At 44.5% G+C, this 25,532-nt stretch overlaps 1 protein-coding gene across 4 annotated transcripts in view; it reads right to left on the reverse strand.

The window, feature by feature from the left end:
• The window catches only part of WDFY4 (WDFY family member 4), a 1,820,746-nt gene that overhangs the window by 1,741,174 nt on the left and 54,040 nt on the right, over window positions 1-25,532 (reverse strand). The gene's annotated exons all lie outside the window — the stretch shown is intronic.

A 25,532-nucleotide genomic window follows, 5' to 3' on the forward strand; every position in this document is an offset into this window, starting at 1 on the left:
AGTGTAAAATTGAGACATAAACGGCTTACGTGTTTCTATTAAGCCTCACTTTTGTACTTTCAGGATTACAAAAAAAAAATACAATTTCTTCATTCCATTTTTATTTTGTAATCTCCACTATATTTCTGTCTCTCTCAGATGTTGAATTGCATTCAAATGAGAAGACAAAATATTTGGCACGAGCTGAATATCAAGAAACTATTCGGCTGTAGCCGAATAACCATTTTTCAGCTGGAATTCGGCTGAATACTTACTCGAAGCCAAAGTTCGGTACACCCCTAGTTTTAACCAAATTGTGCGGTATAATTAATTTCCAGATAAATCTCAGAAATATTTTGAAAAGAGGAGGAAGGGCAGACTTCTAAGATCACAGTCTTATATTTAGTCAACCCCAGCCAGTTGTTAGACATTCATTTGTCAACATATCGAAAAAAAACAGAATTGTATTTTGTATCAGTTTTAGGATCTCCTTCATGGTTAAAGACCAAATGTGTGTCATCTGCATAATTTTGAGATTCCACTCCTAATTTAAGCAAAACATCATGAGGGGCTTTATATAAATATTAAACAGAATCAGAGTGATACAAGCTCCTTGTGGTATTCCATGCTCACTATTTCTGTATCATAGACAAAGTCTCCCGTTTTAATACAGGATGTTCTGTTAATCACAAAAGATAATAGCCATAAAATGGCCTGCTCGGATGCTCCAACTACCTCTCAGAAATTGCAAAGGTGATGGAATGATCATGAGTATCAAAAGCCACTAACAGTACCAATAACACCAAGAGACAAGGGTATCTCCGATCCAAGATACGTAAAAGAGAATCCTTCACATCAAAAAGAGCCTGTACCGTCCCTCTTTTTGGCCGAGCTAATGCTTCAATGAGTCATAATGTAAATTTTAATTTATCAAAGTTTTGCATAAGGCATGGATGCACGCCGCCTTTTGCCCTGCACATGTGCACTCAGCTGTGCAAATGGCAAATATTTGGCAGCGGGGGCCTGGTTACGCCTGAATGCAAACGTACCAGGTCACCGCCGTCAAATTACATTTCGGAGCAGCAGTGTATCGCCGAGTAGATGCTATCTTACCAAAGAGGGTTGTAGGTGGACATATGCTGCTTTATCGAGCACTTTTAACAAAAAGGATAGTCAGTTATTGGGCGTATTCTCTCACATCTCCTTTGTTGATCCCTTTCTTCCTTGACTCGTCTAATTTCTTTTGATTGTCCAGTCCCTCATATATTCCTCTTTTTCCTTTATGCTTCATTTTATTGAGATTATTTTATTTCGCTGTTCCTTCCTCCTCCATCTCCACTACTTTCTTTGCCACTTCTTCCTTGTGCTATCGTGACGTGTTCCTTTCACACACTGTGGTACTTCGATACATTGAAATTGTGGGTGAAAAAGTATTTCATTCCAACAGGTAAGTCATTTTTAATGATGTGGCGATACTTGAATGTCATTTTTTTTAGAACAGTAACTTCCTTATAGCCATAACAGTCCCGAGTTATAATTGAACATAACTATTTAACATCACTTTGTTTTCATTTGAGACCAGAACTATATTTATCACATGTTCGGGAGGGCCGGTGCAAACTTTACCAAGTGCAGTATTTGCCATATGGGAAGAAAAAGGTTAAGGTTGAAGCCTGAAAAGTAAAAGTAACTGAAATATTGCACACACATGTCATACAAAGAAACTTTGGCAATACACATGCATCACATTTTGATCACTCTTTCATAAAGCGCTGTATGCTGGATTCCTCCTGCCTCGGCTGGGGCCTCCCTCTGGAACAGCCTCCCTGCCTCCCTGAAACTCGAGGAGAACCATCTCTGGTTCCAGAAGCACCTCAAAACCTTTCTCTTTGCTTCTGCTTTTTCTCTTCCTCTCCCCTGCTGAACTCCTGGCTGAAACTGAAACTGAAAATGCGCTGGCTACCTGGCCACCCTCTGATCTCGACCCAGGACCCCTCCCCGCCAGTCGCACACCTGCACTGCCTTCCTGGCAACCTCTGCACTTGGGGACTGTTTTCTGTATCCCTACAGACCCACTACCAGCACTTGATACCTGATGTCTGCACTTATCGCTGCACTTGCCACCAGCTGGCCTTACTTGTACTTTGTTATTATTCTATTATCCCATGCAATGCACTGTCCCCTCCCCCTTCCCATGCACTTGCGCAATCTGAATGACACCTGGCCTAGCAGGATCATTGTCTCTGTCTTCCCTCTGTGTCCCCTCCCTTGCCTTATCTCGCGTTGAAACACTTGTGTAAAGGAGCGTTATAAATGCCATATTATATCATATCTAAGTGCTGTAATATTTTTGCTTTATAGCCTATGCGAGAGGGCCTGTGTTCAGAGACCAGGTTAATGGCTTTTTCAAAGCGAGGGCCTTTAATAGGGACTAACAAATGGTTTCAGCCTGCTCACATGGGCTATAGGGATTTTAGTCCTCGGGAGGCTAAATGAATGTGTGTCCCGGTCCGTTTTATCTTTCCAGATTGTTGGCTTGTGCTATGACGTATGCGGGCTGAGCACAGTACCTTGCTTAGGGGTGCCCGGATAGGGGTCATGAGAATAGAAGTGCCAATGAGAACAATGGCGATACGATATAGAGTTGGCGATGGCCATCATTACATTTAATATGAAGTAGGCAACAATCCAAAATCACTGAAACATTAGCGGCAACTTACGTTTTTTAGAAAGGTACAAATACAAAATGAAGGAACATTGAAAACATGTCAGCCTAATACATTCAAAGTTATTGTGTGTGTTTTTTTATGGAGGAAATGTTGTGGTGAAATCTTTCAGCACAGTTTACCGAGGTTGGAGCAGGGAAAGCCTATTTTGAAAGGGAGCAATTCTAAATATGTTTCGCTGTGTAGGGAAGGGCACGCAGCTGTTGTGATTACAACAAGCTTTAACGGCTGTTTGCACACAGTCTCACGGGATGTATGTACAATAGATGTAATTACTTCCTAATTGAATATTTCTCAAATTATCAACCTCGGAAGGATGAACGGGCAGAGGAGTTGCTGGGTTTGCTGCTCAGAAGACCTTAGGGAGAGTTTGCAGGCCATGGGCTTGGCCCGTTGGGCCTCATTACAAGTCTGGCGGTACCGCCGGACTCGTGGGGATTTACCGGCTCCAGACTTGCCGGAATCACAGGGGCATTACAGCCCGGTGTTTGGTAATTCCAGAGCCGGATTCCGTTACTCCCCATTCCACGGGAATGGGGGCAGTGGAAACACCGGCACCATACGGTAATGGTGCCAGTGTTTCCACGTCCGTGTGCAGCCGGTGGCGTTAGGCCCGCCAGGTCAGACCTGGCGGGTGTAACACCACACGGCCACATAACTCGGAGTTAGCCGGTCGGAAAACGATGCCGGTACGGTTTTACCAGCACCGTTAAATCCGGACCGGCTAACTCGTAATGATGCCCATTGTCTTTGGAGACAAAATGTAAGGCCCAGCAATCCCAATTGCCAAAAACAGCTGCTTGGAGCATGGCCAGATATTTGTGCGGTGCTCCAATAGATCTGGAACCGACCCTCCAGCACAGTTTCAGCACAAACAATCAGAAACCAAATCCAATGTTTTCAGCAATGTCAGTCTCAAGATCGGTAGGAAAGTGCATGCCTTGAAACGGGGGTGCCAACTTTTACATTTACTGGAGAAGAGGAAGGCTAAACCTTATGGCACAAACGTTGACCTGTGTGATGTAATGGAAAGTGATGTCACAGGGAGTTACATCACAGAAATTGACATCACAGGCATTGGCCTTTGGGCAATGATTTGGCTAGGCTTTGCATTTTTAATGACCATCTGCTTAGCACCAAAACCAAAAAGTGATGGATTGAAGGTTTTAAATGGCATTACATATCACACATTGGTGGCAGGACCGCGAGTAGTTTGCAACTAAATCTAAGCTTTGAATTGATCACTTTTATAGTGCAACAAGGCTGCTAGAAATTGTGCTATAGATTGCATTGCTTTACTTTCTGGTTTCACGGTTTTCCCCACCAGAGTTACATTTCTTATAGCAATCCGTATTCTTCACCTATCCTAAAGAAGTTAAACCCGCATAATTGATAACATTTTAATACACTTTCAAGAAGACTCCCGGTTTTCCATTTTTGCTGATTTTTACATATAAATGCAGACAGAAAGCACTTGGTTTCCTTTCAGCATTTATGTGTAAGGAACCGTTTCTTGCTTCGGTCTCCAGGTTGTCAAGTCTGCCTGGCATGCCAGTTGCTGTGGAAAACAACGCAAGTGAGAGGGGGGGAGAGTGGCGTTAGAGAATTCATTTATTTCCCTTTCAAGGTTTATAAATGGCTGCAGAGACGTGCCTCTGGTCAGCAGCAATAGCAGGCCATTTGTTTTTAAGGTGAAAGTGGAGTGTTGCTTGATATGCAAGGACCCATCTCTATGAACATTGAGTTACAGGCACCTAAGCACTAAATTCTTTTAATGTTAATATATGTGGAATATGCTGGATGCGACTTTTATTTTTCCAAACAGAGCAAAAATAATTTGCATACATACAGATAATATGATAAAAAAAACAATATGGATAAACAAAGACGGAAATGTTGAAACACTAAATACAATAAAACCGGGATTCTTACTTCTAACGTACCTCAGTTGGTTGATGCGCCTGCTGCAGCGATCTGCGTACAAACAGTGGTACACATGTTTGTATCTTTGAGGTGCTAGCAAATCTTTAATCCTTCTGAGGCCAATGCAAAGGGTAACATTGAGTTGGGTCATGCCCACCTATCTGGGAAGGAACGGACAGGCAGCAAAGACCAATGGTAGTGAGCTCAACAGGCCCGGCTCTAGCAGGGGGACCAGGGGGCCAGGCCCCCCCAAGGCCACCCCTTGGCCCCCCCTAGAAAGGGGGCAATGCCAGTGGTGGTAAACAGCACTGGAATTCCGAGGGAGTATGGGCCTGAGGGGTGGATTTGACTCTACAAATGCAGAAGCAACCAGGGTCGAACTGGGGCATAACATTGTCTCAGGCACCAATGAAAAAGTGGCCCACAGTGGAAAATGGGAATTCATTCCTTTTGTGACACTGTTTTGAGTAGTACCCAAGGTTTTTTTGTTGATAAAATGTGACGCAAATTGTGCATTTAAAAGAATATTTATTCAGCAACACTGGTGAAAACTACTAACCGCATAGTGAAGTAACTCATCAAACTGACCCACATTGGGCCAAAAACGGGCCCACTTTGATCCAAAAAAACTGCCCCACGCAAGCATTTTGCGTTTTTGGTTTGGCCATGGGCCTATTGCCCTTTAGGCCAGTCCGAGCCTTGCACCAATTTCAGAGGCATCATTCTGAGAGGCTGAACTGCAGGAGGCCCAGCCAGGATTTTGTTCGCCCTAGACAATGATTTATGCTCCACAACATGAAAGCACAAATGACCAGGGAGATGGAGGGCCATTCACATCTTTAAGTGGGGTAGCACACTTATTCAAGCATGCTGCCTACTATTTTCTCAAAACTAAAATCTCAATTTCAGTTTCTGTAATTTAAAGTAAGTTTCTCTTTTGTGGGTATATAGCATCTTTTCACATCATGCTTAATAATATGGTTAACCATATCAAACAATCAATGACAGGTGATGTTGCCTGAACACAGATTTCTGCAGAAGGTGCATCATCTTTTTTTTATTATTTTTTTTATTTTCTTTATTTGGTTTAGTCAAACCTTTAAAAAGTGAAAGAAAACGAACAAGATCAGTCTTGTAACACTCAGACACTTTGCGTCATCTGTTAGAATTAACACCATATTAACTTTCAGTTCAGTTTCCGACCAGGCGCTCACGTTGGTGACTAAGTTCAGAGTCTTGTTCAATTGTCGTCAAGACATTCCTTCAAAGCCTGCAAGAAGACAACCAGTGCAAACATCAGTTTTCTGTCTGCCCCGTCAAACATGGCTTGCCACCAGTCGTCAGCATTCAATGTATGGTGCATACTGATCACTGGACCCAAGGTTTGTGTTCTCAGGTTCCGAAAATTTGGACAAAACAGCGTTCGATGCTTCAGTGTCTCCTTGTGTAGATTCCAGAAGCGACACGTCGGGTCCAGTTCGGCATAAAGCGCCCATGTGCTTAGGTGTTCTTTGATTGTCAACACATTAAGCCTGAACTGCATATACAGAGATCTCGATTTTTGCTCAGGAAGTCGAGATAAAGTAGGCTTGCAGCTCCCGATATGCTCTTGCTTCACTGCAGACCTTATTCAGTCTTGATGATCGCCTTGAATCACATGTTTGGCGCCAGTCAGATCTCCATAGCTTCTTCTTGGCCGAGTCCGGGTTGTCAATAAGTGGTTTTAAGGCAATGTCATGTTCTTTCAGGACTTCAAGACATTGCTCGTTCCACAATGATAACACAGTGTACACTTTATCATTACCAGGGTTATGCAGTATTTTTACTTGAGATGCTGGTGTTGTTACCATCGTTTTCCTGAATAAGTTTAGTAAGTTACAGCATACTCTTGCATGGATTGAGATGAGACCCAATTTGTAACGTATGCAAACAGTCGAAGTTCCTTTAGGTAATTGTAGGACCCTGACCCAGAAGATGTTTTCCAGTGTGTTCCACAAGTCGTGTGAACACCCAAATGCGTTTTCCACACCATAGATTAGGGCCGGCACTGTCTTTTGTTGATAAAAGTCAATGGTTGGCCTTAGAGAACATTTTCCATATTGTTTAATTATCATGGAAGCTTGACATGTCAGCTGCCGACACTTGCTTTTAGCGGAAGGTGCATCATCTAACTGGAGGCCCTTACAAATTACATTCAAAGTATATATTCTGCTGCATTAACTACTTGAGTATAAGTGAAAAGATAAAGTTGGTAGTAATAAAAATGTAATTCAGGAGGCTTTGAATTCAAAATTACCACTACTGTTGCGCAACATTCCATGCCATTATTCCGTAGTATTTCTGTGCCATTACAGAAGGGGACAAGCAATTAGCAAATGACTCCTGGTGCTGCCACCAAAAGGTGCAGTCCATTCTCAATTGCTAGGCCATGTCCACTCTGCACTGGAACACGAGCCACATGCATGTGTAGGCCTTGTGGTCTAGCAGTTTGGGATTAGTGACATGGCCAAGGATGATTTGAAAACGATGGTATGGGTGGCTGGCCAGAACAATGCCAGTGGTTATAATTGATTTAGAGATATTTGCCTACTAGGTACAAGCCAGAACTCATGCAGTGGAACACATATAGGATGGAGATAAAATGTCTGGAAAAACACACATCCTATGAGTGAGTTTGGTCACTTACCCACCCAATGACTAGCCAGGTCTATGTTAATGCCTATGGCATTACCACCAACTGCCTGCCCCTCGCCACCGAAACGTACCCTTTCTGGAACACGTTGAGCAAGCTGCATCACAAAGTAACACAACACGTGTTGCTGTATAGTGCCGTCCACTGTTATAGCAAAGCATTCTTTTGAGTGTTTTCAATTACTTAATTTCCTCTGTAAATGAGCTCCAGGTGTAATAAAAATTGATTAATGTGTGTCTTCAGCCAGTTGATTTTATGAGCAATATCTTTGTCAATGCCTTTATTCCTTGCACTGAAGTCCTGTCTAAAGCAAGCAACCACAAAGGCAACAGTTTTGGCTTGCAGATAGGGATTAGACCGACATTTGCCAAGCAATGCCATTATATGCCATGGTACTTGCCGTTTTCCAGCTTTTCCCATCCTATGGCCAGGCAGTACTTATGATGATTCACAGGTTCTCATCACATCTTCCCAGAGGGTAGCCCTCCCCTATGAGGGTAGGGAGGTGAGGACCCAACCCACTGGTCCCTCTAAGGGTGGTACAAAGTGGGAGGACCTCATATGGGGAGACTCTGCTCATGGGGATGAGGACTCCCGTCCGTAAAAGGCCGCCCTCCACCCTTGTTCCCTGGAGCCATGGCCCTATTACCTCCTTCTTCCTCCCAACCTGAAGCTACTAATGTGTGTTATTGTTAAGTCTCTACTGTTGCATCTGTAAGGCCAGACAGGACTGAGATGAGGAAGAGCCAAAGAAACATTCAGAACAACAGTAGAAGAAATTACCAGGGTTAGGCTTGAAGGTAACTTCAAAGGCATTTACGACAAACATTGCCGCTACACTGGGGCAGGCCCAGCAATATAAAGTAAAGACCAAGGAAGGACTAAGTGTGTTCGGGAGCAGGAAGAGTAGTAAGGGACCCTGATGTCCATAGTGCAGGGTCTGGGAAATTCAAACCCACTCTGCCTGAAGCGCTGAGAGACAGTTGGTCTCCGAAGAAGAAGCTGAAAGGAATTACATGAGCCGGAGCAAACCTGGCTTGCTGCTGATGCAGGAAGAATTCAGCAGTGGTGTGGCCTGGACGTGGACTGTGTGGTCCATAAAACACATCGTCAATGCCACAGTAACAGCTCAGCTGAGCCATAATGACCAAAGAGGAGCAAAGTAGGAAGACGCACTGAACATGTGTTGAACCGACAGTGACCTGACACCCTGCGAAGAACCGGTTGCGGTCCCCATGAAGATACAGGCAACAGGAGCGAGAAAGCTGGGTGGGATCCAGGGAGCGCAAAGAGTCAAGTATTCCTCAGGAGTGACTTCCATCACAGTAGTGATACCGAAAGAACCAAGAGACAAGTATTCCTCTTGAGTGATATCCTTCGTCACACCGGTGACAGAAGACAGCATAAATCTCAAGAGTGCCTCAGGAATTAACTCTCACTCCCTCACCACAGTGGGCAACTCAACACATGTGAAAGGTACCAAAAGGATCAAGAATTTGCAAATAGTCAAGATATAAAAATTCCTGACAAAGTGCCGGCAATAAGAAGAAGTGTTGATAAAGTCTTAACTCTGTTGTTCACCAATTATTGGGAGTAAGTAAATAGACATCTAAAGACTTGTACACAGAACTATCAAGGAACAGTCTCAAAGGCTCTTCCAGATAGACCGGGAAAAGTCATTTTCCTGGTCTAGGAATATTTGGTAAATCAGACCTTGATATAAGAGACTGCAGTTAAGTTAACCTAAGTTCATTGAACCCTTTTATTCTTGGTTTATTTGTTAGTGTCGGGGATAGAGTAGGTGGTTTGGACAGAGAACAGTATTATGGTTTCTTTTGACTTACATTCTGACGAGCACTCAAGTTATTTTGGGTTTGAGGTAGGGAAAACCCCTCTTCAAACAGGGAGAGACAGGTTCTTTTCTTTATTTGAATACAAGTCTATAGCCAAAATGATACCACCTTGTCCCTCTCCGTACTCCATCACGCCACATACCCTTATGGCAGTGCCTGGCAAATGCCTATCCCTGCCTAATCAAACCCCAAAGCTGTTCGCTTCACCAATACATGTCTTCCATTTGTCTCCCTAAGTGAACGTGTATATGCCCAGATGCGGGTGCTTTGCTTGCTACGCCTAGGAAATCAAGCTGCGCCTCACTGAATTGGTCCAACAAGACCCTGCCTGAAAATGATAAGGCTAATATGGCAAGTATGGACCAGTTCCAGATCTTCTCATAATTACTTTACAGTGGGGGCTGACCTAAATAGAATGTACCTTGGTCTGTGTGGAAGCCTAGTCTACTCTGCAGAAATGTTTCATGATTCAAACTGACTTGATAACCTCGTACTGTTTTAGTAATTTACGAGTTTGCATTCAAACAGAATACATTTAACATTTGGACAATGCCCATGCCCCCCTGCTTTGCCTTTCTCCCCTCAACTACAAACAGCCAAGGGTGCACAGGCCCACCCAGTGAGGCGTTATCTTTTTAACGTGCATCAGAGGCAGATTATTTACAACAGGAAGTGATTGGAGATGATAAAAGGTAAAAGGCAGTGGCCATTGCTGTGGCAGTTTTTTATTTAAATTATATAGGGTTTTAACAAGCTATTTAGGTGTGATTGTTGGATGATTAAAAACTAAGGGGACAAAGAACAAGCTGTGTGAAACAACAACCTTGTCATGCATTTCATTGTGTCTGTATGAGATGTTTTGTATGTTCTCATTGATTTCTATGCTGCAGCTTGTAGGCTTCCATTCAGGATAGGGAAAATAAAGCAACAATCATAGGGGGTCATTTTCCAAGTCAAGCGGAGTGGATGTATTTATCACCACTTGTTATGAGCTGCAGGATTTTATATGATTTGGCAGGCAAAGTTGGAGAGAAGATGGGAGTTAGCAAGGCCCCCCTACCAAATCCGATTGGCTTTCCACCAGCATGTATTTTTAAGTTGGCGGAAAACCAATGGATTCCTATGGGATCTGCCTGACTTTTTACAACTGGTAAAAGCAGGCAGATTCCAAAGGAATTCATTGTGGATGACTCCCACAATTGTTAATTGTGCAAGTGATTTACACTTTTCCAGACACATGGTGGAAAGGTGAAGAGCAAAGGCGATTTTCACCTGTGTTTTATTCTTTACTTTTCCAGTACTTGGTGGAAACATGAACATTAATGAATGGTCTCTTTTGAAAAAAAGTGGAAACAGGAGTGGTCCGTTCCTGTACAATTTAAGATTCAAAATAAAATGACCCCTTACTCTTTTCATCAACACGTTTCTACAATGATGAAGACATTGTCAGGTTGATTTATCAAGTGACTTGTGCATGTTTTAAGTAATCTGTATCAAATGGAGTATTATTTTAGACATTCAAAACCAAACTTCAACACACATTTGTACCAACTTGAGCTTGGAAGATGTGTGGTTAAGAATCTAAATTTCAGGCTAGGCTCAAATTCTGGCTTTACCATTTAACCAAAGTGTGTGATCCTGGACAAATTATTTAATTTTACGATAACTTGCCTGCTAAAAATAGGTGGCTCTAGAAGTGATTCAGTTCACATTATAAGCTATTCCAAAAAGTGTTGCTAAAGGTTTAATAGATGGGCAGCACAGGCATTAGGACCCACCAACAACACGCATCCACATCTTTCTTTGAAAATATCAGGTGACATTTATTGAACAAAATGGTGTAATTCAATAACAAATCAAAGTAAACACATCAAACAAAAAGTCATCATGGAAAATTGCATATTATAAACAGTATTTATATAGTATGTACCAGACAATGATGTACAGGGGCATGTCAGGTGAGCAAGGCAGTCTCCTCCCTGCCACACCCCACCAGGAGCAATACCAAGAAGCTGGAAACACCTCAACCTGCATCGTCTGCATCCTGATGCAGCTCTCCAAGCCCTAGCATTCTATCCTACATGCCATCACTCCCTCAACTTAATTAAAATGTGCTGCAAAAATGCAACAACATATAAGATGTTATGTTTAAAATGTAATTGTGTAAGAAACAAAATCTCCTATTCCTTGCTTCAGTATTCTGGAGGGGGGAGGGTCAATCTTTCACAACAAGATGGAGGTAGCACAAGCACCTCCTCCTGGACCTGCTGGGAGTAGCCACAGTGTTCAGAAAGGCATTGTTGGGCGAACACCATCTGAGATGTTACAAAGACTGGGGGACTCACTGCTCCGCCCTTTCAGAGGAGGAGGCATCACCCTCGATTTTCCCCAGCCAGGCCAAGAAAGGCATGCTGGGGTGTGGGGGGAGTGGAAGTAAATGGGAATGGTGGTTAGAGGAGCTGAAGGAAGGTGACTTGGGGTGAAGGGTGAAGGAGGATTGGATATAATAGAAAGGGAAGATCAGATGTGAAGGGAAGATAGGTAGCTTGATGTTGCAACACTACGTTCCTTGCTGCTCTTTTTGCTCTGTACTGTTTTTTATAGAGGGGTGCAAATGCATTTTTCCAGACCTGGAAATACATTTTTTGCTGGGTCACGGATGTGGGAAATCTGGTTCAATGCCAGCACTTTATTTAGGGTACTCCTAGACCCACACCCATTGGAATTTGGCCCCCCCTGGTCACAAACCTGGCCCACCCAGTTAAAAATTCCTGGAGCCGGGCCTGGAGCTCAAGCCCGTGGGTGGGCTTTACCCAGTGCCCCAGGAGGCAAAAGCGAGAACAGCCGGTGGCACCCACATGTCCTGGATGGTGGGAGAGGAGAACACACGAAAGCAATGTGTGGAAGGTAGCATGCCACAGGCTTAGGCAAGGGACCACCATGCCTAAAATGGGTTTCTTCACAAACAGTGTAGCATATGGTGCCCCATGGCTGCCCCAAGGCTGATGACAGGGGTGCTAAGAGTAAAGTCGGGCTAGTGGATCAAGAACAAGGCATCCTCCATCGCCAACCAGACACTGTTGCACTTAATTTATCTAACTATTCTGTTAAGAGGGTCATATGGCTCACAACAAGCAATTTTGGCTTGAGCAATGATCAAGCTAAGGGACAATTCAGCATGTAATGTACACCTTTAGAAACAGTAATTCATATTAATATTATTATACATTCAGCATGTACCATCTCTCCATATCTCTTAAACCGCGTGTGAATTCGTTTTTTCATGTAGTTCAAACTTCACAGAATTTCTTCTATGTGATCCCAATTTTGGCAGCAAACACGTTTTTTTAAATAAAGTGATTTGCCCAAGATCGCATAGATCGTTCCACTGGGAAAGTCTAGCTTTAAGCCATGGTTTTATGGTTGCACAGTTTACAAACTTCTGTGTTTAACATTGAAAATGTTCCTATTGCATCTTCAGTTGTGCTCAGCAAAGGATGGATGTTGGCAAGTTGTGGCTTTATACCTCACATCACTCTGTATGCTTGTAAAGTGTAGTTTTATTTTGCCAGTATAAAAACACAGGACTGTACGTAACTGATGGGAGCCTAACTGTGAGGACTCACAGAGCATCTAACATGGGGCAACTCGAGAGGACTTTAATATGCATGAGTCACACGATCATCTGCACGTCTTCACTATTTGAAACAGCAATTTGTCTTGTTGAAAGTGATGATGGGAATACACGCTGTTACCAACAGAATCGAACCATATGGCAAGTTACATCAACTGGTGGTTTGAGATAGACAACAGTGCACAGCAGGTGGGAATGTCACACTGACTTGTTACTAGCCCTTCAATTCTCCAATGATCAAACACCCTTAAACCTATTACAAAGATGATGGTTCGGCTTTGATTGCTCTCAAACTGACACTGAGGCCAGAGAAAACAAAAATGTGGTTAAGGCGTAATTCTGAGTCAACAAGAAGGTGTACCTCTGTGCAGTTTTCAGAGAACGAAAGAAACGAGTTTACTCAATAGACCCTTCCATTTGGGCTATTGATTGGCCATACTATCGGGTCTCTATAGTTAAGGATCCTCGAATGAGGGTCTATGAGTACCCACCACTCATACTCATCCTCTCAAACTGACACTGAGGCCAGAGAAAACAAAAATGTGGTTATGGCGTAATTCCGAGTCAACAAGAAGGTGTACCTCTGTGCAGTTTTCAGAGAACGAAAGAAACGAGTTTACTCAATAGACCCTTCTATTGGTGCTATTGATTGGCCATACTATCGGGTCTCTATAGTTAAGGATCCTCGAATGAGGGTCTATGAGTACCCACCACTCATCCTAATAAAGCAGGGTTACAAAAACGTCAAACGCGATAAGAGGGAAGGATAAGTCAATGTGTTTGTTTTACTTAACAAAAGGTTGTTGAAAAAAGAAGTGAACATGAAAATACAAACCACAATTAAGTAATAATCATTACAATAACATAAAATCAACCGTCATAAATATTTTACGATTGTTTGTGACACTTCGTCCAAGCTAATCAGTATAATGGCTATTGGGTTCCCTAGGGCAGAACCGTATATTTAAGTGTACAGTGCTAAACATGAACTAAAACATACTCGTAGAATGTGTGCACTAGTCAAAGCAAAGGAACAAATAAACACAAAGGTGTGATGTTTCATCTTATTTCTGAAACTGGGAGAGTGAAATGAGCTAGTTGACATTACTCCTATGTGTCAACTTTTTTATTTAATTCCAGTGTATTCATCTGCCCTGAATGTTGGCTTGTTATCAATAAACAAACTTTTGCATGGGCTTTTATTGGCACTGGGAAGATTGGGGTCTTACTACTACCCTAAATACAAAACTGTATTTGGTGAATAAGGATTGTGTCACGGTCTTTAATACCTTTATACTTTCATAGCCAACGTGGAAAGATCTGACAAAACAGGATCTCTGGAGGGGAACAAATCCAACTGTTGTTTCCTGTGGACATCACGTTTCTGCGGTCTCTGCCTACTTGAATGCCGCCTTCATCAGGGCTCCATGTCTGGGACCCTGTAGAAAAACACATATGATGTTTCAGTGGAAAATACTTCATAGGGTGCCTGGAAATCCTAAGCACCGAAGGAAAATGTGGTTCTATAAAACCTTCCTCTGCGCCGGTTGTGAACTTACCTACCATTGCTCAATCCCAATTCTTGAGTCTGAGTGGACATATGGAGCGGAACATATAGCTGTAGTAGTCACATTGTAGAGTTGTTCGAAGACGTAATTCCGGCCGCTCTTCAGCAGGTGTAATAAATGGTCTGTAGGTTGCCATCTCATCTCTAGAGTTTGGTATGAGAGTTCTATTCACCCTGGGATTTTCCCATGGGGCAGGGTTGAAAACCTCCAGCCCCCACGTAGTTTGAGCCATTGCAGTAACTCATTTTTGCCTAACCAAAATCAGAAGAAAACTGTGTTCTGCTTGAGTCAAAAATACCCACAAGAGCAGCACTCACAAGCTCTCTGCTGTCAAGCGGTCCGTGAGCAGGACCACAACCTGCCACAGAGCCAGGTGCAAAATGTTCAACTTTGGCAGCACAGTAAGAGAGAACGCCTCTTATTTACTAAAGAAATGGTGGCATTACAATGGGCCTCGTTATGAGTTTGGCATGAAGGTAAAAAAGTGGCGTTAACAGAAAGACTGACACTTTTACTGCGCAACCAGATTCCGCTTTAGGAGGTGAACTGGAGGAGAAACCTCCATCCCCTTGCTGTAGGTTCTTCCTCCAGGTTACCGGCAAAAAACTGAGGTTTGACTGCAGGCAAAATTACCACCTTCTGTAAATGATGCAAATTCCCAATGGAGTCCTTTTGAGTCCATTGATGGGGATGAACACGGTCAATCTGCCGCTTGTAATCTGGCGGATTTATTACAATTATGAATGTTGGTAAAGGTACAAAGTCACAGTGGGGCCCAGCATGCCCTTTATTGCAGATCCCTTCCTGAAACTATGAAGGTGGGCAGGGCACATGGTTGTTGATTCTCCAACTCAGTGTAAGCCTCGGAGAAGAGCTGTTGCTTTGGTTTATATGCTTTTGTTGCAAGAGCCAGGTTGTCTGGGCAACTTGGTTTTCAATTGACAGTCATTTCTGATAGGAAAATATCTGTATATGTTTCCTTTTCTTTGATAATGGTTTTCTTTCCCCATTACATTTTGGAGGGAAGTTCTACCAACAGCTTTACAAGATTTGGCGATCCCATTGCCTGGGCTTAGCCTAACAGATTGATTTATTAGATGGTCTAACTGAGGAAAAGAGCTGAAACAAGTCATTTCTTTGTATATACTGCACTTCTTTGCGTCTCCGTGGTTCCAACCACAAGTCCACAAACCAAGAGGTGTTGCCGTTGGACAATACTTAAATTTGAGTCATAACGCATTCAGCATCGAAACATGCATAGCACTTAATCACATTATTCATGGTGTACATGATATATTCAACAGTTATGATACAAAAATGGACCAAAAACGACATGGCAACTTTTTATTATTCTTGGTCAACACAACCATGCTAACAATGTTCAACCACAATGAGATTCTTAAAGAACACTTAATATACACACATAAACACAGTGGTGATGTACAAAGGCAAATCCCAAAACAACCTTCTAAAGACATTTGAACGCGTGTTGGTCCTTTTCATATGATCTGTTTTCATTTGTTCCAACTTCTAAAAACATTTTAACGCGTGTTGGTCCTTTTCATATGGTCTGTTTTAATTTGTTCCAACTGTACGGCCAACGCTTCTGAAGCAAATATCTCATACGTTTGCTGACTTTAAGAAGTCCTTTTTCTCCAGCCGTGGGTGATTTATGGATATTTTTAGGCCTGGGGCATTGGGCTTGGCTACTTCTAGGCTCATGCTGAGCGTTGCAAAGAGAAATATCGGCCACCTCAAATTCTGGGCTTCTCCGCATGGCAGCATGTAAACCACCCGTGCAGGAGGCACTAATCGAGGAACCGAGGCCATGACATTGGATCATTTTGGCTTTTGCTGCACCAGGAAAAAAGATCAATTCCACCAAAATGAATGTAGCAGCAGAATGGGTTGCAACAATGTTGCCATTACAACTTACAGGACACCTTTTCAAATGCCTGTTGAGGGCATGCTCTGTGCACTGGGACTGGCAGGAGGTATCCAGATTTATTTTATTTATTTTATTTGTTACACGCCCAGACCCTCCGGTAGCACGGCGTGGTTACACGACAGCTTATAGATTGGTCATGCATTGTTACAAAGTACAAATTACAACACAGGTGGCGAGCTAATACAACAGGATAGTCAATATTTACAGATTTCACTAGCATATTACACTTTCACGGCAGAATGTCCCTTAGTACTAATATTGGTTAAATAACCAAGTTCTTAGCAGCTTCTTGTAGCACGGGACGGAAGATTATTTTTTGATGTTAATGTGGAGGATGTTCCAGTGTTTAGGGGCTAGAACAGGGAAGCTGCTGCCCCCTGCTCTAGTAGTTTTGTAACAAGGGGGTGCCAATAGGAGGTTCTCATTGGATCTTAGTGATCTAGTGTATTCTTTTGGGTAAAGAGTATTGTTAAGGTAAGTTGGGCCTTTTTTGGTCAGACATTTATGTGCAATGCAGTGTTTTGAAGCTAATTCTAGCTTTGATGGGAAGCCAGTGAGCGTCCTTCCTTGTCTTGGAGATATGGACCGATTTCTTTATTCCTAAGGCTGCTCTTAGGACTTTATTTTGCAGTAGCTGCATTTTGCAGAGGTTGGTATTGGATGTGCCTACTAGTAAAACATTGCAGTAATCCAATTTCGATAATACTAAGGCCCTGGCTAAGGTAAGGCAGTTTGCTGGTGTCAGAAATTGTCGGCAGAGAGCAATACGTTTGGAAGTGTAGGCCGTGGAGGAGGCTAGCGCGTTGAGATGTTTAGTCATAGTAAGACTGGCGTTGAGGTAAACTCCTAATGTTTTCACTTGCTTCAGCACTGGAATACAGGTGCCGTCAATATTAATAGCTGAGTAATCTGGGTGGAGAGCCACAATTCTAGCTGGGGATCCTACGAGGAGGACTTCTGTCTTCTCATCATTGCGACAGAGACTATTTAGAGCCATCCAGTTTTGGGTGATGATGTAAATTTTGTTGATGGTTGCGGTGTCCTGGTCATAGTTGCCTGTGAGTTGTATGAGGATCTGGGTGTCATCCGCAAAATTGGTGTAGATGACACCTAAGTCGTCTAGTGCTGAGAAAAGGAGTTTGGTGTAAGCGTTGTACAGAGTGAGGGAGAGACATGATCCTTGGGGCACTCCTATAGGGACTGGGATGGGGTTGGCCGCTTCTTTGCCTATGGACACTCTGGAGGTGCGATCGGTTAAGAAAGATTTCACCCATGCAGTGGCTTCGCTGGAAAAGTTGAAGTCCAGAGCGAGTGAGGTGCATAGCTTATCATGGTCCACCAAATCAAATGCTGCGGAGAGGTCCAGCAGCAGGAGTATGCAGAGTTTCCCTGAATCTCTAATGGCATCCATCTGGATTTCAAGGTCCAAAAGTGCTGTTTCTGTACTATGGTTCGGCCTAAAAGCTGATTGTCTAGTGCCGAGGAGCTGATGTGATTCCAGGTGAGTTTGGATTTGATTATAAGCTAGTTTGTCAATGATTTTGAGTAGGAATGGGACCGTGGTAATGGGGTGATAATTAGTTGGAATGGTAGGGTCTCGATTTGTTTTTTTTAGAAGCGGGGTAACCCAGGCTTCTTTGATGCAAGCTGGAACTGTATTGGAATTGAAGGAGGAGTTGACATATTTAGTAATGGTAGGGGTCAAGGTGGAGGCACCTGCTTTGGTCAGTTTGGCAGGGACGGAGTCTCCTTTTCAATTAGAGGCTTTTAGTTTGGAGATAGTGTCAAATAAAAGTTCTTGGGTGACAGGTGTGAAATGGAATAGGGGATTGGGGTTATCGCTGGTGGTGGGGAGGGGGTTATGGATGGAGTTTTTATCTGCTAGTAGTAGTCTTTTGGTCATTATTTTGTTCTGGAGCACAGCAATTTTGGAAGCAAGTGCATCTTGTATGGTGGTACACCATTCTTTGCTGGCGTTGGTGAGCGTTTCGGCTGGTAGGGGGTTTTCTAGTTCTCTAAGGATAGAGAAGAGTTCTTTAGAGTCAGATGCTGCATTGCTGATGTGGGCATTGTAGGAGTTCGCTTTGTGGGAGATGATGGCTGTTTTGTAGATTTTGTTGGCGTCCTTGAAGGCTTTGGCCGAGTCAGGGGTGAGGAGTTTACTGTGGGTGTGTTCAAGAGAAAATGTCTTCCTTCTTAGGGCGACTAGTTCTTCATTGAACCAGGTGTTGGCTTTTCTATTGACACGTCGCATTTTAGTTGTGATAGGAGCTACTACGTCGATGGCAATGGAGAGGCAATTGTGGAAATACTCTGCAATGGTAGTGGGATCATTACCGTAGATGGAGTACGTTTCTAGTGTTTTGTTCAGGGTCGGGACAAAGTTTTATACAGTGAGCTTCCTGGGATTTCTACTTTCTATGGTGTCCATTATTTTGGCCTTGGGAGGGCATTGGTCATCACTCATGAGAGTGAATTCTACACAGAAATGGTCTGTTCAGCTAAGTGGAGTAATTGGGCCTACAGTGATTTTGGTGTTGAGGGTGAGGATCCAATCAAGAGTTCTGCCCTTGATGTGAGTGGGAGCATTAACAAGTTGGCTGAAGTTCATGTCTTTGAGTGCAAGGTGAAGGGCGGCTGCTTTAAGGTCTTGGTCGTCATTGAATCCAAGATTCAAATCCCCAATGATTATGCATTTAGGGTTAGGTTTTAAGATGGGGGGCAAGTAGTAACGGGATGTCTGTTTTTGAGTGACTATTAGTGCTCGGGGTTCTGTAGATTACCACAATATTGATTGTAGTATTTGCATTTATGGCGAGTTTGGCGAGTAGTAATTCATAACCTGCGATAGATTCAATAGAGCTTGATCTAATTTGGATGGTATTTTTCGCTATGATGGCAACACCTCCTCCTGTGGAAGTGGTTCTGTCAGTTCTAAGAATGGTATAGTCTGGTGGGATAGCTATTGCTAGCAATAGTCCAGAAGCTTGGTGTAACCAGGTTTCTGCGATTATTAGTAGGTCCAGATTTTGTTCGATGATTAGGTCATGTATTTCAATAGCCTGGGCTCCTACGGATCGGGCATTAATGAGGGCATTTTTGAGGCTGATGGGAAGTTTGTGGTCCTTTATAGGAGCATGATTGGTTGTTTGAGCGGTGGGAGTATAAGGATTTCTGTTGGTGTTTATTGCTATAGAAGGAGCACATTTTTTATTTTTATTCTTCCCGTAGTCCACGGGTTTGGGTGGTCTGGAAGGCAAGGTAGTGGGAGTAGTGGTGTGGCGAAGTACTTTAGTACATGCTCTTAGATGGGGCATCCTATCATTCCCTGAAATGGGGTATGTTTTGGCGTTAGCTATGAGTTTGGGGAGTGATAACAGGTCATCTGTGTGAGTTAATGGAGAAGACTCTTCCACGCCTATTGTGTTGCGGTCATTGAAACTGAGAGTATGGCTAGAAGTGGGAGGGAATGGGGGGGTGAGTGGGAGGAATGGAGTTGGACATGGGATCGGGTAATGTCTCGGGCATGCCAATCTTGTGAGACTGTTTCGAAGAATGAGAAAGTGATTGCCTGTGCAGGGTGTGTCGACTTGGACAAGGCAGAATGGGAACGTAATGAACAATATCCAGTTTATCATAGCTGTATCTGGTATAGTATGCTAAGAAGGGACTAAATTTGCTTATTCAATCACAATTAGGCCGTGGGCTAGACCAGGCATAGAATGGGCTGAGGGCAAGTTCAGGCAGAGTGTGGACATAGATCTAGTACAGTCTAGAACAGGCGCATGCCCTTGCTAGGCATAGAGTTAGTCAGGTACAAAATGGGCATGGAGCTGGTCTAGGCTAGTACATGCAGGGGCCCAGAATTCGGTATAGGGCTAGTGCAAAACACAAGTTAATATGCCGAGTAAGACAGCTGTGTTATAGCTAGTGGCTGGATAGGTAGGTTAAGCATAGGCAAGGCGCACAAAGGCTAAATGCAACTATCAACAGACTGTTGCATTTAAGCCATGTGTGCCCTATCAAAAGGCAGGGCACACATGGCTTAAACGCATCTATCGAAAGGCAAGGCACACATAGGCTAAATGCAACTATCAAATTGCAGGGTACACATAGGTTAAATGCATCTATCGAAAGGCAAGGCACACATAGGCTAAGTGCGACTATCGGATTGTAGGGCACACATAGGCTAAATGCATCTATCAAATGTCAGTACAGGTAGATATATTGGGCACAGGGGGTACATCAGGCCGAGTGGGCTAGAGCACATACGAGGGATAGGGTAGAAATAGTAATGAATGGCCTTAGGCAGATGGGGAGCAGTGTTAGCTGGTTAGCCAATATTATCTTAACCGGTGCGGAATGTCTATTTTGGAAGGCCAAGGGTCCGGGCTGGGCTGATAGTCTAATGGGTAGCCACGAGGGTCGATGAGGCATGTGGGATAAAACGCCTGGAGTAGCATGCAGCATGTCTAGTTGTTGTTATTCAGTGCCTTCTTCCATGGGGCGGCGCACACCATCACAATGGCGGCCATGTTAGAGAGGTGTGGCTCATGGGTGAGCACGTAGTGTGCAGCAGACACGCAACTTTGTGGCTCGAAAAGGAAGGCAGTAGATGAAGATGGACGAGGAGGTTAATGGCGGCAATGTATTGATGAGTAGGCCAGTAGGCTTACCTTGGTACCAGAAGGGTGATAATGAGGAACTGGTCCCTTTGTGCTTGTTGCCTCTGGCGAGACTGGATGCAGATGCCGAGATGAATCTAGCAGGAACTTTGGCGGGTTAGGCCAAGCAAGCCGTGCACCATGCGGGTAACAGGCGCAGAACAGGCCTTTGTATGGCCTTCGTGCTGGCCGGCGAGTCCGCCTGCCGGCGGATGTGCGATCTCAAAATGCATGGGTAAGCGAGGCACAGACTCGTCGTGGTGCCGCGATGCACCCGGCATCCACGAGTCAGGCGCGGTGTTCAGACAAGGTCAGGCAGGCCTTACACCGTACGCCCGGTACTCGATCGATTAAATCAAGCTGCAATCTGGCTTCGGGGGTTAGAGGGCTCCTGCCTTCTTCCCTTCTCGTGGGGAGCCTGAGTGATTGTCTGCAAGCGTGTAGTGAAAGGTTTGATAAGCCGGGAAATGAAGCATTCATTGCATTGGTGACTCTGCAACGCAGCTCCACTGAGTGTCATGTGAATCAAAATGCAATGGGCAGTTCCTGACCGCAAATGCAGTATTTTTGGGCACTTTTTATGCACCCGATATCGGAGTTTCAAAAGGAGCCTTTTCGACCCTCCAACACCCGCCCTTCCCACACACACACACAACCGCCTCTCCGCCCCCAGGTCACGTGTCCATAAAAGGATGAGACAATGGTGAATGGTAGCACCAACATCACATGGGCCCTTCACATTTCAATGCAAATCCACCTTCGCAAACAAGACCCCTATGGCACAGTAGAAAGTCACTGTAACACAATGCCTCCTCTCTGATGTTGTAACTCCAGCATAAAACACACCAATCATATTACAACAAATCTTGTTGCATAAAAATAACACACATATCACAGTACAATGTAACAGCAATATTACAAACTCTTAGCACAGTAAAGATAAACTGCAACATTACAGACACATCTCTATCACAGTTAACCCGGCAGAATGGACAACTATTGCAGTGGAGTCTTATCTATCAAAACAATCAACTACGAAACTGTGATACAATTCTAGCATTACAAACGTCTACCCATTGCCGGCCTCAGGTCTAGCAATGCCCTATGCACGATAACCCTGACCCCTAAGCCCCCCCCAAACAAATAACAGAATGCAAAGGTGCAGCATGATTCTTGAATAGGCACTCTGTGCCGCGCAGCACCGCACTGCATCTCTGTCACTCACTGTCATGTAAAGTGTCAGTCAATTACTTTCTATTAGTGAGTTACTCATTAATAGAAAGAAATTGACTGACACTTTACATTGGGTGCTGCACATAAAGGGTGCAGCCACCTCACACAAGGCAAAGTGTCATGTACTTACATGACACTTTTCCTTGTGTGCCCTTTATCTGCAGCACCCATGTACCACCGCCCAATTTGATCGCACCTTCAGCCAGCTCTGCATCTACCACAGTATAATGCATTTCCAGCATTACAATGCACCTATGACAATATAGTGTGCCCGGGGCAGAGCCAGCCTCAAGATGTTTTTTTAGGGGGATGGGCTGGATCACAGTTTTGAAATCTGGTTGTGGTTGGTGTTAGGAAAGATTTGCATGTATGGTTAATTTTCCCTCCAGCTGTGTACCCCCAACTTTTTGCTGTTTCCTGACCATCCTAGCCTGACTTTTGCCAGTGGAGCCCAGCCTTCTGCTGTACTCCACTGGGCTTTTGCTCATTTTGTTATGGGGAAACTGACATGCCTTTAAGACAGTCAGTACTGGGAGACTTTGTTTCCCTTAGTCTTTCACTTTGCTGATATTCTTTAGTAACTTTTTATCAGTGCACAAAGTACCTTACAGTACAGTGCGCTGGGATCCCTTTTTCATTTTTAAGGCCGTAGACACCCTCGAAGGTTTTTTGGTGAATGTACAAATGTGCCTTGGACAGAGCTGGTGGCAACTGTTACTTTTTGATGTGTTTTCAACTCTTTTCAATGGTCCAAACCGGGTTTACAGCGTTTGGCCCAAGACAGTGGCCAGTGCCTAAAATGGCCATGCCACAAAGTCCTTTGTTCTGTCCTTTGGCCATCTCATCCCTTTGCCTTCCCCAGGTTGAGCAGACCCCAGAAATTCCTTATTTGGTCATGCAGGCCCCCACACAAACTGAAGCTTTCGCAGGCTTCTGCATGCCTTGTGTGTGTGCCTGTGGGATGCTGGCTGGAGCTGTCTAGTTCCAATACACATTCTGGCTGCCAGGATGTCTGGTGTGCTGGGATGACTGGGACCAATGTGGTCCATGATTGGTCCACATCTTGGATGGCTGTTTGTGAGCAGATCTCCTATTGGTTTCTCTTTGTTTTGGCAGGAAGGAGATTTTGGATAAGAGAAGGCATCTTACACCCATTCCAGGTTGATCTTCTGAGTTCACACTGAATTTAGTAAAGGAGCCAAGTATCCTGAAACAACAAAGCAGATCCGTGGAACCGCTTGTGACCTGCTGGAAGGTTTGGCACCCTGAGCGTGCTGTTGTCCCGTCGGACCCTCTGTTTCTGATCGAACCTAGAAGGCCTACAAGGGCGATTTAACCCATTCGAATATGGGGACCAACTATTCTCGGCACCTGCAACTTAACCTGTAAGCGAGCCTTTTTGGAAGTGTTCCTGGTCCTTCCAGTGGACTGACAAGCTCGTACGAGACCTTTGCCATGGACGAGTTGACACTTGAGACTTTGGAGACTGTAAGCTCTGGGTATAAGGGACTCTCCCGCTGAGTTTCGTACAACTACCATTCCTAGGTCTCGAATTAGGAGAGTACGCCTGAACCTGAGCATACGCGGTCACCATGTTGCCCAGCTGTGGTAACAAACTTTGTGGGTGCCTTGCTGCTGTGCCCCCCTGTGCCCTCAGACTGGCTGCAGCGGAACTGGCCTGATCCCTTCATCAGGAGCAGAGAAATCACCATTGTCCCACCGCAGAATCATTCCTGGAACGCAGCCCCTGAAAGCCGCAGAGCCGCGCAACTGCAGGATTTGAACCTGCGACCGAAGTGAAATCGACTGCCGAAGTTTGGTCTGGAGTGGGCAGAGGGTCGGTGAGTATTTGAAACCCTTACCGGTGGCCCCTGGCGCATCCATCCATTTTTACACACAAGTGTCCCATGAGGGCCACTCTTCTTTATTGAGGTATTCCCAATTCTTGGATCCTGTTCTGCCCTCTTGGGGGAACTTATTCTTCACTGCCTCATCCACCTTGCTGAGTTACTACAACCCCTGAAAGAGACACTGTTTTGACTTAACTGCACAATCGTGCGCGCCAGCACAGAAAGAACGTTTGTACTCAAGGCTCCACTCATCTTAGAGACTGGACTGCCTCTCAAGTTAGGGTTTGAATTGTGAAGAACTGCCACAGAGATATTTGCACTGTATAACCACTTTCTTTGCAGGTTGTGGAACTGTAGTAAGTAATATCCCTGTTGACCATTGGTTGATGTATATATGTTTGCTAGATTAGTGTTGTGTTTGTTTTATTATTAATGTGCCAATAAGACCCGAGGCGGCGGGCCAATACCGCCCCAGGTAATGCCCCCGGGCCGTAGTTATAGGCCCAAGCGTAGCGAGGGCCTTAACGAAGCCCCGGGGGCATTACCGTGGGCGGTACTGGCCCGCCGCCGAGGGTCTTATTGCCATTAGTACCCCGGCTCGTTAGACCGGGGTGTTAATGGCACTTATTTTTCTGTTTCGCCGGGTTTCGAAAAAAAAAAAAAAAAAAAAAAATATATGAAAAAAATGGCTGCCGGGAAAGGGAAAACGGAGTCCGTTTTCCCTTTCCATGGCGGCCATCGGGAGCGGACGTGCTGGGAACACAAGTGTTCCCAGCGCTTCCGCTCCCGAAAAAAAAAAAGAAGCAGAAGGTAAGTGGGGTTGGGAGGGTGGAAGGGAGGGAGGGGAAGAAAAAAAAAAATGTACCTGCGTCGCCGCTGGGGGACGAAGCCTCCAGCCGTGTGGAGGCGCGGAGCGGGGATGGCCCGCTCCGAGTCTCCACACTGCTGGAGCCTGCTAGAGTACATGGCCTGGAGACCGCAAGATATAACCGCAAAAGAGTAGGAGGTGCAAGCTTCCCAGTTCGGGCTGCCACCCTCTGGAACAATCTTCCACCCCACCTGCGGGCTGAACCCTCCTACCTGACTTTCAGAAAGAAACTGAAAAGCCACCTTTTCAACTAATCAACACTGCACTAGTGCTTCCTTTGTCTTGACATTGTAACTAGCGCCTCAATGTCCCTAGGCTACGTCTGCTGTTATAACTGTATAAATAAATAAATACATACATAGATCCATACATAAATGCATCCTTCATGCCAATTCAGAGAATATTTAGTTTCACAAAGAGGTGCAAATCGTTTTAGGTGGGATCTATCTAAAAGCTGAGCCCAGCAGTTAAGCCCTTGGCTTCATCATAGGGGGCGTACTGAGATCACATGGGCAGGCTTTTTCCCCTCTGCCACTGCAAGTTTGCTACTTTTGTCACGATCCTTTCTGATCTGTGCCCAGATGCTGAGAGTCA

The sequence above is a fragment of the Ambystoma mexicanum genome, chromosome 8 (assembly GCF_040938575.1).
Source record: "Ambystoma mexicanum isolate Mex_15411 chromosome 8, UKY_AmexF1_1, whole genome shotgun sequence".
Taxonomy (NCBI): Eukaryota; Metazoa; Chordata; class Amphibia; order Caudata; family Ambystomatidae; genus Ambystoma; species Ambystoma mexicanum.